Raw genomic sequence first — 13,255 nt, 5'->3', positions numbered from 1 at the left:
TGGATCTGTTTGCTTTTTATGGTAACAGTTGATGTGACTTACATTATTTAATCAGGTGCTCTTTTATTCTCTTTTTTTTTCTATGGATTATCTCCACACACTGTGCGCACAATAAAATCATTCGACCGGAATTATGAAGGATGTAGCTTCATTAATTACTGCTCACTTTGTTTTTGCTTTCAATTAATTTCAAAGAGAGAGAGAGAGTGGTGCACCTTCAGCTGATTGGCTCCTAAATTGGAAAAATCTCACTTTTCATTGCCAAATATCCATCGAAAGTTCCCCCAATTTTCATTTGTACATAGGTTTCTTGCGGGGGGAAAAAAAAATAAAAGCACGACACTTTTAAGTATTTGTTAGATCTGGATAAATATGGAAAAAAGTTTTATTTCTAGACTTTTTCCTCCTGGCCAGTACTCCTTGAATCCTTACAAATATTTTCCCTTTCTTCCCAGACAACATTTTACAAGTGAGTCCCAGGGATCGTCTTTGGCCTCATGTTGATTTCCTGTTGAGATGTGATGCATGCCTTTGGTTTAAAAAAAAAAAAAAAAAAAAGTAGCTGCACGGGTCCAAAATGTGTTGCTCAGTCTGAGCCGATGCCTGTGAGAATCAGCTCATCTTGCAAATATGGATTGCATTTGGTCAAACCACACAGTCCTCCCTATTGTGAGATCAGACCCACTTAGGACCCACTTAGCCTGAGTTAAAGCCTTATTGAGCCCAAATACAGATGTTGGGGGTGGTTTGAGTCATCCAGAATCTACTGCACACCTTTCAGATCAGTCTGGCTTTAAATGTGGAATCTGCTTAAACTACAGAATATGAGGTAGGACAAATTAACGGATGCAACTTTTGCACTAATAACGTTTTTCTGTGTTCCGGTCTCTTTTGTGAAGTCCATCCATTCTTTGCCTAACCTGAGTGAAGTTGCCGCCCCGTCTGTGCTGCTGTAATTAAGATTTTGCAAAAACAAAACAAAAAAGTCTCCAGAGATCAGCCTGCTGCCCGCTCCTCTAACCCATTAACAAAATGAAACAGAAGTGATATAAATTAATTGTGCATCTATATTTTTAGTAGCTCAGCTGATTGAGCGTAAGTTTGATTGATTTATCTTTTTAAATTTGTGGTGGTTGATCTTTGATGGCCTCTAGAAACATTTATTAATCATATTACAAGATTTTGCAAAATATATAGGAACTCTGACTCTACACTTTTAAACAGTGAGTGAGCGCTATGAGAGTTTTCAGATTTAAGTTTATTTTTTCTGTTCAAGTTAATCTCTGAAGCTGAGTTGTCTCATATACAGGTCCTTCTCAAAAATTAGCATATTGTGATAAAGTTCATTATTTTCCATAATGTAATGATAAAAATTAAACTGTCATATATTTTAGATTCATTGCACACCAACTGGAATATTTCAGGTCTTTTATTGTTTTAATACTGATGATTTTGGCATACAGCTCATGAAAACCCAAAATCACTGTCTCAAAAAATTAGCATATTTCATCCGACCAATAGAAGAAAAGTGTTTTAATACCAGAAAAGTCAACTTTCAAATAATTATGTTCAGTTATGCACTCAATATTTTTTGGGGAATCCTTCTGCAGAAATGACAGCTTCAATGCGGCGTGGCATGGAGGCAATCAGCCTGTGGCTCTGCTGAGGTGTTATGGAGCCCAGGATGCTTCGATAGCCTTAAGCTCATCCAGAGTTTTGGGTCTTGGTCTCTCAACTTTCTCTTCACAATATCCCACAGATTCTCTATGGGGTTCAGGTTAGGAGAGTTGGCAGGCCAACTGAGCACAGTAATACTTCATGGTCAGTAAACCAGTGGTTTTGGCTCTGTGAGCAGGTGCCAGGTTGTGCTGAAAAGTGAAATCTTCATCTCCATAAAGCTTTTCAGCAGATGGAAGCATGAGGTGCTCCAAAATCTCCTGATAGCTGCTGCATTGACCGTGCCCTTGATAAAACACAGTGGACCAACACCAGCAGCTGACATGGGTCCCCAGACCATCACTGACTGTGGGTACTTGACACTGGACTTCTGGCCTTTTGGCATTTCCTTCTCCCCAGTCTTCCTCCAGACTCTGGCACCTTGATTTCCGAATGACATGCACAATTTGCTTTCAGCCAAAAAAAGTACTTTGGACCACTGAGCAACAGTCCAGTGCTGCTTCTCTGTAGCCCAGGTCAGGCGCTTCTGCCGCTGTTTCTGGTTCAAAAGTGTCTTGACCTGGGGAATGCGGCACCTGTAGCCCATTTCCTACTCGCGCCTGTGCACGGTGGCTCTGGATGTTTCTACTCCAGACTCAGTCCACTGCTTCCACAGGTCCCCCAAGGTCTGGAATCGGCTCTTCTCCACAATCTTCCTCAGGGTCCGGTCACCTCTTCTCGTTGTGCAGCGTTTTCTGCCACACTTTTTCTTTCCCACTGAGGTGCCTTGATACAGCACTCTGGAAACAGCCTATTCGTTCAGAAATTTCTTTTTCTGTGTCTTACCCTCTTGCTTGAGGGTGTCAATGATGGCCTTCTGGACAGCAGTCAGGCCAGCAGTCTTACCCATGATTGCGGTTTTGAGTAATGAACCAGGCTGAGAGTTTTTAAAAGCCTCAGGAATCTTTTGCAGTTGTTTATTCAGATGATTAGGTTCATTGCTCGTTCAGAGAACCTTTTCACGATATGCTAATTTTTTGAGACAGGAATTTTGGGTTTTCATGAGCTGTATGCCAAAATCATCAGTATTAAAACAATAAAAGTCCTGAAATATTTCAGTTGGTGTGCAATGAATCTAAAATATGTGACAGTTTAATTTTTATCATTACATTATGGAAAATAATGAACTTCATCACAATATGCTAATTTTTTTAGAAGGACCTATTGTTAAAAGAGGAAGAAACTTCAGTGGGGATGTTGATGTTTATCCCCACAGGATGGCGCCATAGGCAAGCAGATTTTTACACTGCAGATGTCAACGTAATGAAGCTTAGAGAGGATAGAAGCATCTAAATCCAGCCTTGAGTTTTATTTTGGGTTATTGTCCATGGAAAACAGAACAATGAGTTCTGACAAACACTTAAAATCTGACCTTTTCTCTTCAAGGCTTGAGTCAGGAGAGTGAAATCTCTGCATCAGAAGCAGAGGCTAATGATTTTCTTTCCTTTTTTTTTTTTCTTTTTTTTTTTTGCAGCAGGTATTGTTTCTTGCTCTACACACTTATCAGCCCCGTTCAGGGGGATGATCTGCACACACGCTGTGGTGTTTTTTTGAAAAGGCAGATCAGATATTGCGAGTTGCAGGTGTGTTGGCGCTCCCCACCGAGGCCCTCTGCTTAGTAAACAGTCCCAGTAGGTCTAGGTAATAAAGCCGTGATTTTCTTTTATCTTTAGCACATATGAACTGCCCCCAAAAACGGGTGGTTGGGGGGGGGTGACGTCACAGGAGCTACAAATCACCACATTAGATGAGGTAATAAAGAACACATGGGGCGAGTCCACAGCAAAACAACACGGACTCCCTCATCAAACCGAGTCGATGATAGCAGTAGCGTAGCACACAGCAGTCGTGCTAAACACGACCTTCTGGGCTGCTGCGGCGCAGCTGAGAATATTTTTTTACTTTATATAAGAAGATGCAGCGTTTTTGCTTGGTGGGCCTGTATGCACCATAATTTCATTTAGCTCAACAGAGAGAGGTAATGAGAAATAACTGGACTGCATGTGGCACGTTGTGATTTGTGCATATAACTGTGTCATGAGCAGGCCTCCAAAAATCCCCCCCAAAACCCATCTGCAAGACAAATTCCTGGCTTTCCCCCAGTCGGATTAAATATTTTCCTGGATGGAGACGGGAATAATTTCCCATACTCTACGGCACGCTCAAAACCGTTAACAGAAAAAAAAAAAGTACCTTTTTCTACAATATGAAGACTATTCTGTAGATAAACTTTAGATTTTTGCGCTGAATCACACAAAAGAAGTCAAACCTCTTAATTTTTTCAAATTTTTACTTCACTATATTAAGTCAGGATTTTTTTGGGATAGATCAACATGCAGGAGGGAAAGTGCCTGTGTCACAAAATAGAGTCCAAACAGCATCTGGAAGATGAAGGAACACAGCCGGCAGATCAGAGGTAAAGTTTAAATCGGGGTTGGGGTCTAAAAAACAATTAAACTTCTCACCATCTTCCATCTGAAGATGGAAGGAGTAGGGAACGACCGCAAACCTACCAAGACTTGGATGTCCACTTAAACAGACAGGCTTGGGAAATGAGAACATTAATCGCAGAAGCAGCCAAGAGGCTTATGGTAGCTCTGGAGGAGCTGCAGAGATAAACACTTCAGGTAGGGGGATGCAGAGAGAACCCGCGTACAGACCGTGGACATTTGAATTCTCAAACATGCTCTCCATGGAGAGATTCCGCTTGAGTGATATTGAATAGAAGTAAAGAAATGGTAGAAAAATGCTTCAAAAGACTTGCAGATGTGATTGCACTAAAAGTTGACTCTCCAAATTAACGACTAATTACAAATCCTTTCGACACGCACCATTTGTTGTAACGTGAGAAAAATGGAACATTTCACAGTACGTGAATACTTTTTGTACTGTAAGTTATCCAAAGGTGTCTTCACTTCACACCACTTTCCTCATGTTTGCCCAAGACTAACTTGTTTATTTCTGAAGACATCCGGCTTTGGCCGGATGAAAGCTTTCCCACCGGATTACTAGTCTGACTGCACCCAGGATCTTTCCGCGATTACATCATCACGCAAACCGCCAGTAAAACTCACCCAGAGAGGCAAAGCGAAATGAGAGAAAAGCACCACCTCAGCAGAGACAGGAAATCCCCTCCTTTTAATGAAAAAAAAACAAAAACAAAAAAAAAAGATCAGATTTTGATTCCTATCAAACACAGACAGTATGCAGAAAGGTTTGTTTTCCCCATCAGGTTTGTCGGGTGGATTATTACCGCTAATGTAATCCTCAGACGGGTCTCCCGTTTTTCTACTTCTACAATGGTTTGAACACATCCCTGTTTCTGGGCATGTCATCAAGGCATGTCAAAAAAAAAGAAAAGAAAAAGGAAACCTAGTAGCTATTCAAATTCACGTCTCCCGTTTTTTTTTTCAAGTTGAGTTGCAGGCCTGGAGGTGCTCGGAGTGATTAATCACCTCCTTCATTTTCTGCTCACCAGACCATCATCTGGTTAATTAGTGGTAATTGATGGTGTCTGCCCAGATGAATAACTGCAGGCATGTGGGTTTCCAGAGCTGCGAGAGCCAAACTTGTGAAACCTTATAGCTTTTCAAGAGGAAGGGTGGAAAAAAAAAAAAATCCACTTTTCATCCAGATTTTCCCTCTGTTTCCTCTCGCTGCACTGTGATGGCTGCTGGTTGGTTGGTTGGAATGTTGATTTTGGATGCTGCGCTGCTAAAATTTTGCTCTGAGAAACACGGCTGACCCTGGACGCTCGCTCTGAAACCCCGCCTGACTCAACTGACAGAGACGCCGCTCCTGTCTGCACTTTCATTTATAATTTTTTTTTTTTTTTTTTACCCATATGTACACAACTTTGTGTGTAAGGGGCGCAAAAGTGTGTCAGGAACCCAAACCGAGGCCTTGTGGGACTCAGTCGGGAAGACGCTGGCGGTGGAAAAAACAATCTCCTGTTTGCTTGTAATGTTGTTACTCAGTGGAAAATGCGAAGTGTCAGTGGAAGCCAGCGAACTGGGACAGCGAAACTTCAGCGAAGGAAGCAATAATTTAACAGAAGCCTGATGGTTTGTCAGTATTTGTTAGAGCTTTCTGTTATTTGCTCACCAAATGTCTGAGATAGTGTCGAAATAAAGTATGTGGGTCACTCAGAAAAGAAAAAAAAGATAGGCCACAGTCTATTTGAATCACCCCCACAGTGCTTTGAGTGGTAGGAATAAATAATTATTAAAGCATCTTGAGGTATAAATATGTCTGCAAGTTCCATTTATTATCCTATGAAGTTTTCCCTCATTTTTCTCACAGACTGCGTCCAGTCAGACGCAGTCTTTGCGTCTGACTGGAATCTTATGTTATAAACGACTGGAAATAAAAAAATAAAAAAAATGCAAATAATGTGGCATTGTTGTTTTGACTGAGTCAATACTTCACTACGGCCAAATTTATTCATCTTTAGACATCTTTGCCTTGGAAAAAAAAAAAAAAAAAAAGCTCAAATTAAGTCAGATTCTCAACTGTATCCACATCTGGCCTTTGACTAAACCGTTGTATCACCTGAATGTTATGCTTTTAGTTCTGGTTTTTACGCTTCGGGTCATTCAGTCTCTTTCATGGCCTCCAACGTGCTCTCCTGCAACACGCCATCTAAATGATTGAAACAACGCAACAGATTAGAGTTTGATGTTATTGCCTCTGCCTTTGCTTTTAACTCAATAAAAGCGAGTACAAGATAATCCTCAGCAGTAAGTACAGTTTCATTAATTAAATGAAGCGCATGCCTCGGAGAGAGCCAGCCACACACGCCAGCGATAATGCACTGCAAAGTGAATAGATGATCCCAATTAGGACAACATTTGTAGTGGAAGTCGTATTATTGTATCAGTCTGGCTGCTTGTTTCTGCAGCCTTCACACGCAGCTATAAGCCCCATTAGGTCCTGATGAAAACGTGTTAGCGGCAGAGTGTGGGGCAGATAGATGTCTGGGGCCGAGGCGGAGGGTTTCTAGCCGCGTAGACGGCTGGCACTGTAAATCCACATCCAGCGGATGCGGGTGCACGCGCACGCTCACACTCACACGTCCCGGCGCCAGGCTGATTCAAACACGAGAGGCAGACTTGATCAATACACGTGATCAATGGGGGCATCTTTAGATTTACAGCTCAGGAATATCGATGGGGAAAGTGGAAATGTGAATTTTGATTTCTGTCCCCAGGCATTAATATCCCAGCAGACAAAAATGGACTTGTTGCTGAGGATTTGTTTTTTATTAGGTGCACAAGACGAAACGACGCGACGTGTTTTACATAGAAACTGAACGTGGTGGATCTTTGACCTGATGATGGGTCATTATGTTGGGAGTCCAGGTTGGGAACTTGGCCAACCTTAGTGCAATCCAGGAAATGCTTTGACTCAGTAACTAATTTGAATGAGAGATAATGATTTATGAGCAGGACGAAGCAAAAAAATAAATAATAAAATAAATAAATAAATAAATAAATAAATAAATAAATCATGACCCATAAACATCTGCATATTTTGTCCTACATAGAAAACATTCAGTCAGAGCTAGAGTGGAATGATTAAAGCTTAGACTTGGATGGCCCAGTCAAAGTTCACAACTAAATCCAAAAGACAAGAGTTCCCAGACATTCTTAAATATGCTAAATATACATGTGTGCCACACACTGATGATGTCTTTCAAAAGGGAAATGTAAAATCCACAGATTATTTTGCTTTGTGCAGATTTTCACAATTGTGCACACGTTTTTGTTAGTTGGTCAAATAAAACCCCAATGAAACACAGAGTATAGTTGCAGCATGATGACTGAGAATGTCTAAGAGCGGAGAAGAAGAGCTCCAGTTTTCTGGATGACGACTTCAGACTGTGATGATATTCCCGCCCGTAATTGTTATTTTTGTTGATGTTTCAGTCGTCGGGATCTGCGCCGAGTCGGTGGAAGTTTGTTTGCCTTTTGTCTCTAAACCTTGTTGTCCTCTTTTTAATTTCCTGTTGATCCGACTCAGAGATCCGATTTCCCGCCTGCGTGGGACAGATAATCTTGTCAATCTGCTGACTTTGTGAGGGAGAATTTAAGGCGATTCGGCTACCGAGGCTTTCATCTTGGGAGTCTCCCCCACCAGCAACAGCACCACCACCATGCTGTTCGCTGCTGGAGTCCCGGCCTCATCGGGGGGTGGGGAGCTCCTCGCATCTGTTGTCTGTAAGTTTGAAAAGTAGTGGTTGAGAGGACCCGATTGGAGTTTACGAGGCGGTACAGTATCACAAAGAGCTGGTTTTAATTCAGCGTGGCAGGCAGACGGCTGAAGGGACGGCGCTGCCCCGGAAGTAGTCCGACGCGACCTCAGGACGAAGGAGGTCAAAGAAGAGTAATGAAGATAAAGACAGGGAGGGATTCGGAGGCCGTGGGGGGGGGAAAGAAATATGTCTTGAGAGGACGGGGAACATGGACTCCTCTGGCGTGTAACGAGGAGACATTCCACTGTATACGTGTGTTTTCTTCGGTTGTAAATACTGCAAGGACTCAGAGCGGCAACGATGAAACTCTCAACTCTCTGCAGCTACACGTTGCTAGAAAACAAGTATTTGTCTTTGCAGATTTCTAATGTTTTTGTCTATTTTTGTTACCTCGAAAAACGCTTCGGATCATTTAAATAACACTAAAATGGTCAGCCCGACCCAAAGCGCAGCGTAGAAATATAAATACTCTCTCAATAAATCGGAAATTAACCAATTAAACACTTTTCTGTTTGATTTCATTATGCGTGTTTTGTTTTTTTTTTTTTTTTGTTTTTTTGAGGCACTGATAAATAAAATCGTAATTTGAAAATGTTATTGTAATATTTGCTAAGTTTATATTTTTCTGATATCAACACTTGCTTTCATTCTGAAACATTTAAGTGTGACACACGACGGGACAAACGGAGGGAACCTGTTAAGGGGGAGCGGACGCCACTGGATGCGCACGCAGCAAGCTCAGCCGCAGGCGGGAGGACCCCGGCGCTGTGGGTGACGCCTCACAAGCGGCCTTGACCCAAAAGAACCTGACCTCGCTCTCTAAATCAACACGTCCCCTCCGGGTCCGTCCAGAGCCGGAAAGACTTATCCGAGGCTGAACGTCGACACCGCCGAGGTTTAGCCTTCGAGCAGATTCATAGAGACGGTGTTTTTAAAATTTAGAGGGAAAGTAGAACAACGTGTGGGTGTCGCAGCTCCCAGGGCTGCGGTGACGTCATGCTCTGCCGATGTGGTTTCGCTTCATATTGTTAGGTCCCAGCGGGCAAACTTCCAACACGGCCTATTATTGAGGTCCGTTTTTTTTTTTTTTGTCTTCGCTTTGCTGACCTCATAAATATTTTTTTGCTGATGGTTATCGAAACATAACACTACGAAAAGCTCAACCAAACATTCTTTGTTCTTTGAAAAAAAAAAAAAAAAGTCATCCATGTTTCTGTTTTTCTTAAAAACCAATTCTTCCTGTTTGATGCTTCTTTGCCTGCTTCAGTTCGTTGTTTTTTTTTTCTTCACCAGACTACAGCTTCAGTTTAGAAAAGAAAATGCAAGTTTTAAATGTCATTTAAGAAAAACCTTCTCCTTTGGTACTTCAGCGAGGGGAGTTTGTTGTGGCAAGTTTGGATCTAATCTCAAACTTATGTTTCAGATCGTTACCTTCATTTCTGTCTCTCTTAAAAACCAATTCTTCCTGTTTTATGGAAGAATTTTCCCCGTTTTTGCATGATTTTGTCATTGATTTTTCACCAGACCGAGGCTTCAGTTTAGACAAAAACATGCAAGTTTTAAAGATCATTTGAGAAAAAAAACCTTTAGCCAGCAACAAGCCTTTTAGCTGGGTCATGGAGGTAAAGCCCATTGTGTCCTCTAAGCCCCTGCAACAGCCCCTCTGGAGGCAAACAGCTTCAGGCTCGGACCAAGAACTTTACTAGAAGGTCAAACCCGGCCTTAATTAGGATCATCAAATCCAAGACACCTCAGGGAATGCAGTGTTTGAATCTATTAGCGAGTCTTTTTGCTCAGTCCTGGTTCACCTACGGGCAGGAACAGAAGGCGACGGTTTCCTTGAGCTCCAGCCCGAACAGGAACTCGGTACCACCGGCTATTTATTTTTTCATTTTCTTATTCAGCACGGTAACTGGATAGGCCCAGATGGCTGGCCGCTGGCGAGATTGACAGGCGCATATTTCAAGCTGTTTATATTTGGTGGGGTCTCCAGGGGCGGTTTCATAACTTACATACTGTTATATCAATACCTGATGAGTTTACACATAGCGGTGTGCTGCCAAAAACATTAACAAGAGCGAGTTTGTTTATTATAATATTTTTTTTTTTTCAGTTGTTTGGTCTCCACAGGAATACTCACGGAAAATTAAAGAAAAAAAAAAAAAAATGGACGCCTGCAGTTTGTGTTCTGAGTGCCACCTATCTGACAGAGCAGATGCTTTCTCTGGATGCTCTGTGAAATATTGGCCCCGTCTCCCCCCAATACGGAGCCCAAAAGGAAACACACACATCTTTTTTTTTTTTTTTTGGTGCAGATTGCTAATATGCAAAATCATCTGAACTTGTTTGCTTTGGAATGCATTCTCTCCACTTTTAAATGTATCTCTTCTCCAAAGAACCCCCCCACTCCCAAAAAACAGGAAAATGTCACTTTAATTCTCCCCCAGGCTGTCCTAATTTCTTCAGAACGGAGATACGGTGGAACCAGAACCGCCGGTTTGCCCTGGCTGCAGACGGTGATTTGATTTGCCAACGGAAAGCTCACGTTGCTGATGTTACAGCTGTTTAAATGTTTCTCTTTGCTTGTCCAGTATTCTGAAACACATTTAATAAAATACACTGGTAGGATTTCACTTGTCAGTCAGAGGGATCTTTTGCTGCCTGTCCAGTCAAAACACACATTCAACACATTAACTAAAGTTCTCTCTTGGACTCGCAGGATTGCGTGCTCTCTTGGGGCAGACGTCGACTCTGAGCGTGAGCGACACGTCTCGCTCGGTCTCCAAGCTTCTGTTTGTTTACTTAATGACATGATTATGCAAGGAATTTGCTTAACGTCTGCCAAGGGCCCAGGTTCGCACACCTCGGATAATGAAGTTGCCGCTGTACGACAATTTTAGCATTTGAATTACTTTGTCTTTTAGCAATTTAAAGCGCTGGGGTTTTGCCAAAAAAGTGAGAGCAGATGATTCTGCAGTGACATTAGAGTTTGACCACCTGTCGCTGCTTCGAAATAGAAATCAGAAGCTGTAAATAAGTCCACAGTGAGCTATTTAAATGAGTAGCTTGGCAAAAACCGCTCTCTTTTAATATGCTTTTGTTTCCACGCCAGGCTTTTGCATCTGTGCTATTCTCATATGGTTCATAAATATGAGCCTGTGGTATCGGCGTGCTTTCATAGCTGCTGCACTCCTGACTGAAGCGAAAATGAGTAATTATCACTTCATATGTTTGGTTTCTCCTAACTCGTTACATTTCTGTTTTCTATTCATGCTTTTATTTCTTTAAAGCAGCGAATTATGCCGAAACTCTTCTCTCCTCTCGATGAGAACTCCACCAGCCTTTTAATTAATCATTTTTTGAATGAAAAGTTAAAGGAATGATTTTTTTGATTTTTTTTTATCAGGATTGTAGTCTAGTCTAATTTCTCTCCTGTCACAATAATGAAAAAAAAAAAATAGAAAAATGGTGTAGAAATTCAGTCAGAATCAACTGAATTCATCTAATTTGATGCTTTTTGCACCCAAACTACACATTCTTGAGGACGATTCAGGGACACAAACCTGTTTTTTATAACTTGACATTTTCTTTTTTCGGTGAATTTTGTATTTGTCGCTGCCTCTCGGAAAAGACTCCCTTGAAAAAAGTTTTTAGTCTCTAAGGTTTTCTATCCTGGTAAAATAAAGGTCTAAATGAAAACAACATTTTAAAAAGTAAAATAAAAACAGCCTGAATGAACTGCAGAGATGGTTCCCTTTGCTTGTTTTGATTTCCGTGTTAAATACCTCACTGATATGATAATATGTTAATATAACTTTGAGTACTTTTTCTTTAACTTTGCAACAGGTTGGACACCTGAAAGTGTTGCTGTTAGAGTGACATCAGTGCTTTGTACCATAGGTTTATAGATCAGAAAAAAAATAAAAATTATATAGCCTAAATAGTACAAAAGTGTAGAAACAAACACAACACAATATCATTCAAGAGCACCTACATCTATTAAAAATTTCTTTGAAAGATTTCGTTCTCTACCAAAGTCAGACAAGTTATAAACCTGTCAAGAAAAGGAAACGACGTTAAGAGAGCATCTCTCAGAGCAGCTTCCAGGCTTTGCTAGCCAGGAAATGGCACGGGAAAAGGTGCTGCCGTCAAACCCAAAGACACACCCATTTCATCCTGCTGCTTCCCCCACCACCACACACACATAGGCACTGTCACGCGCACACACACACACCTACTGTCTGTCATCTGCCCATCCTGTCCAAGTCAAGCTTGTGCCAAGCGTTCATGCCTCACCTCAGCTCACCCCTGCATGCTGCCACACACACATAACCCCCCACATTAAACTCGAGTGCGTGTCTTGGCACGTTGATTTTCTTTGGCACAAACAGAAAACAAATCTAAACAAAAAAGATATGTTTTGCTCTTCAACAGCTCAAGTGTCGGAGGGGGGATAATCACACAGTAGGTAATAGTGCTGTTTTTGTACATCCCCCTGTAATAGATCCGTCATGTGTCGTGTCTTTCCGGACTTGCCAAAGGCCTCGATCTGGGCGAAGGAACATGAAGGGAAGCAGCATGTTGGGGGTGTAGACGGGTGGATTCACCACGACAGCCCAGCAGCGTTTTCTCCTGACATTAATGATATAAAGGGGGCATTCTCATGGCGGCGCACGCACTGCTGACATCTGTTTCGGAGTCACGTTGAATAAGTCTTTAAGTATTTGTCTGCCGTGACGTAATTTAGATGTACTGTCCATCATCAAAGTCAGCTCAGCCTGTCTGCTTTGATCTTCCCCGTATCGGTTTTGGCGCGCTAGATGCTCAGGCTTGTCCGATCTGAGCCAGTTTCCAGAATTTCCCTGTGGTTTTTTGTTTGATGGCAGGAGCGTGACATCTGCAACTGTGTGCTCATAAGATGAAATTTGAGTCACAAGAAATTACATTCTTCACCAGACAAACGTAGGCTCTGGGACAGAAACTAAAGTCAGCATTGGGGCTGACAAGACTCTTGGCTGTCTGCCCTTAAACACAACAACAACAACAAATCCCACCTGGCTTGTGTATCCTTCCATGCAAATGTTGCCATGCCACTCTGGAAAAACTTTTTATTTATTTATTAATTTTTTTAAATCGCATCAGGGGGGTTGGTTATGTACGTCCTGGGAGGATCTGAGACAGGAAGCTGACACGCAGGATTCATCAAGCTGTTGCTGAAAAGCAGATTTAGCACTCTGGGTCCAGCTAGTCAGCCGTCCCAGACTGGCCCGAGCTGCATGCCCACTT

The 13,255-nt window shown here is 42.0% G+C and overlaps 1 long non-coding RNA gene across 1 annotated transcript; it reads left to right on the top strand.

The window, feature by feature from the left end:
- The first annotated feature begins 2,143 nt into the window (after positions 1-2,143).
- LOC108166638 (uncharacterized) lies at positions 2,144-10,597 on the top strand. Its single transcript, XR_001776974.2, has 2 exons — positions 2,144-8,313; positions 8,633-10,597. It is a non-coding gene; the product is annotated as an uncharacterized LOC108166638 (long non-coding RNA).
- The last annotated feature ends 2,658 nt before the right edge of the window (positions 10,598-13,255 follow it).

The sequence above is a fragment of the Poecilia reticulata genome, chromosome 10, assembly GCF_904066995.2.
Source record: "Poecilia reticulata chromosome 10, P_reticulata-male-v2, whole genome shotgun sequence".
Classification (NCBI taxonomy): Eukaryota; Metazoa; Chordata; class Actinopteri; order Cyprinodontiformes; family Poeciliidae; genus Poecilia; species Poecilia reticulata.
Note: the sequence above shows the minus strand (reverse complement) of the source record. Positions and strands in the feature narration are given on the sequence as shown.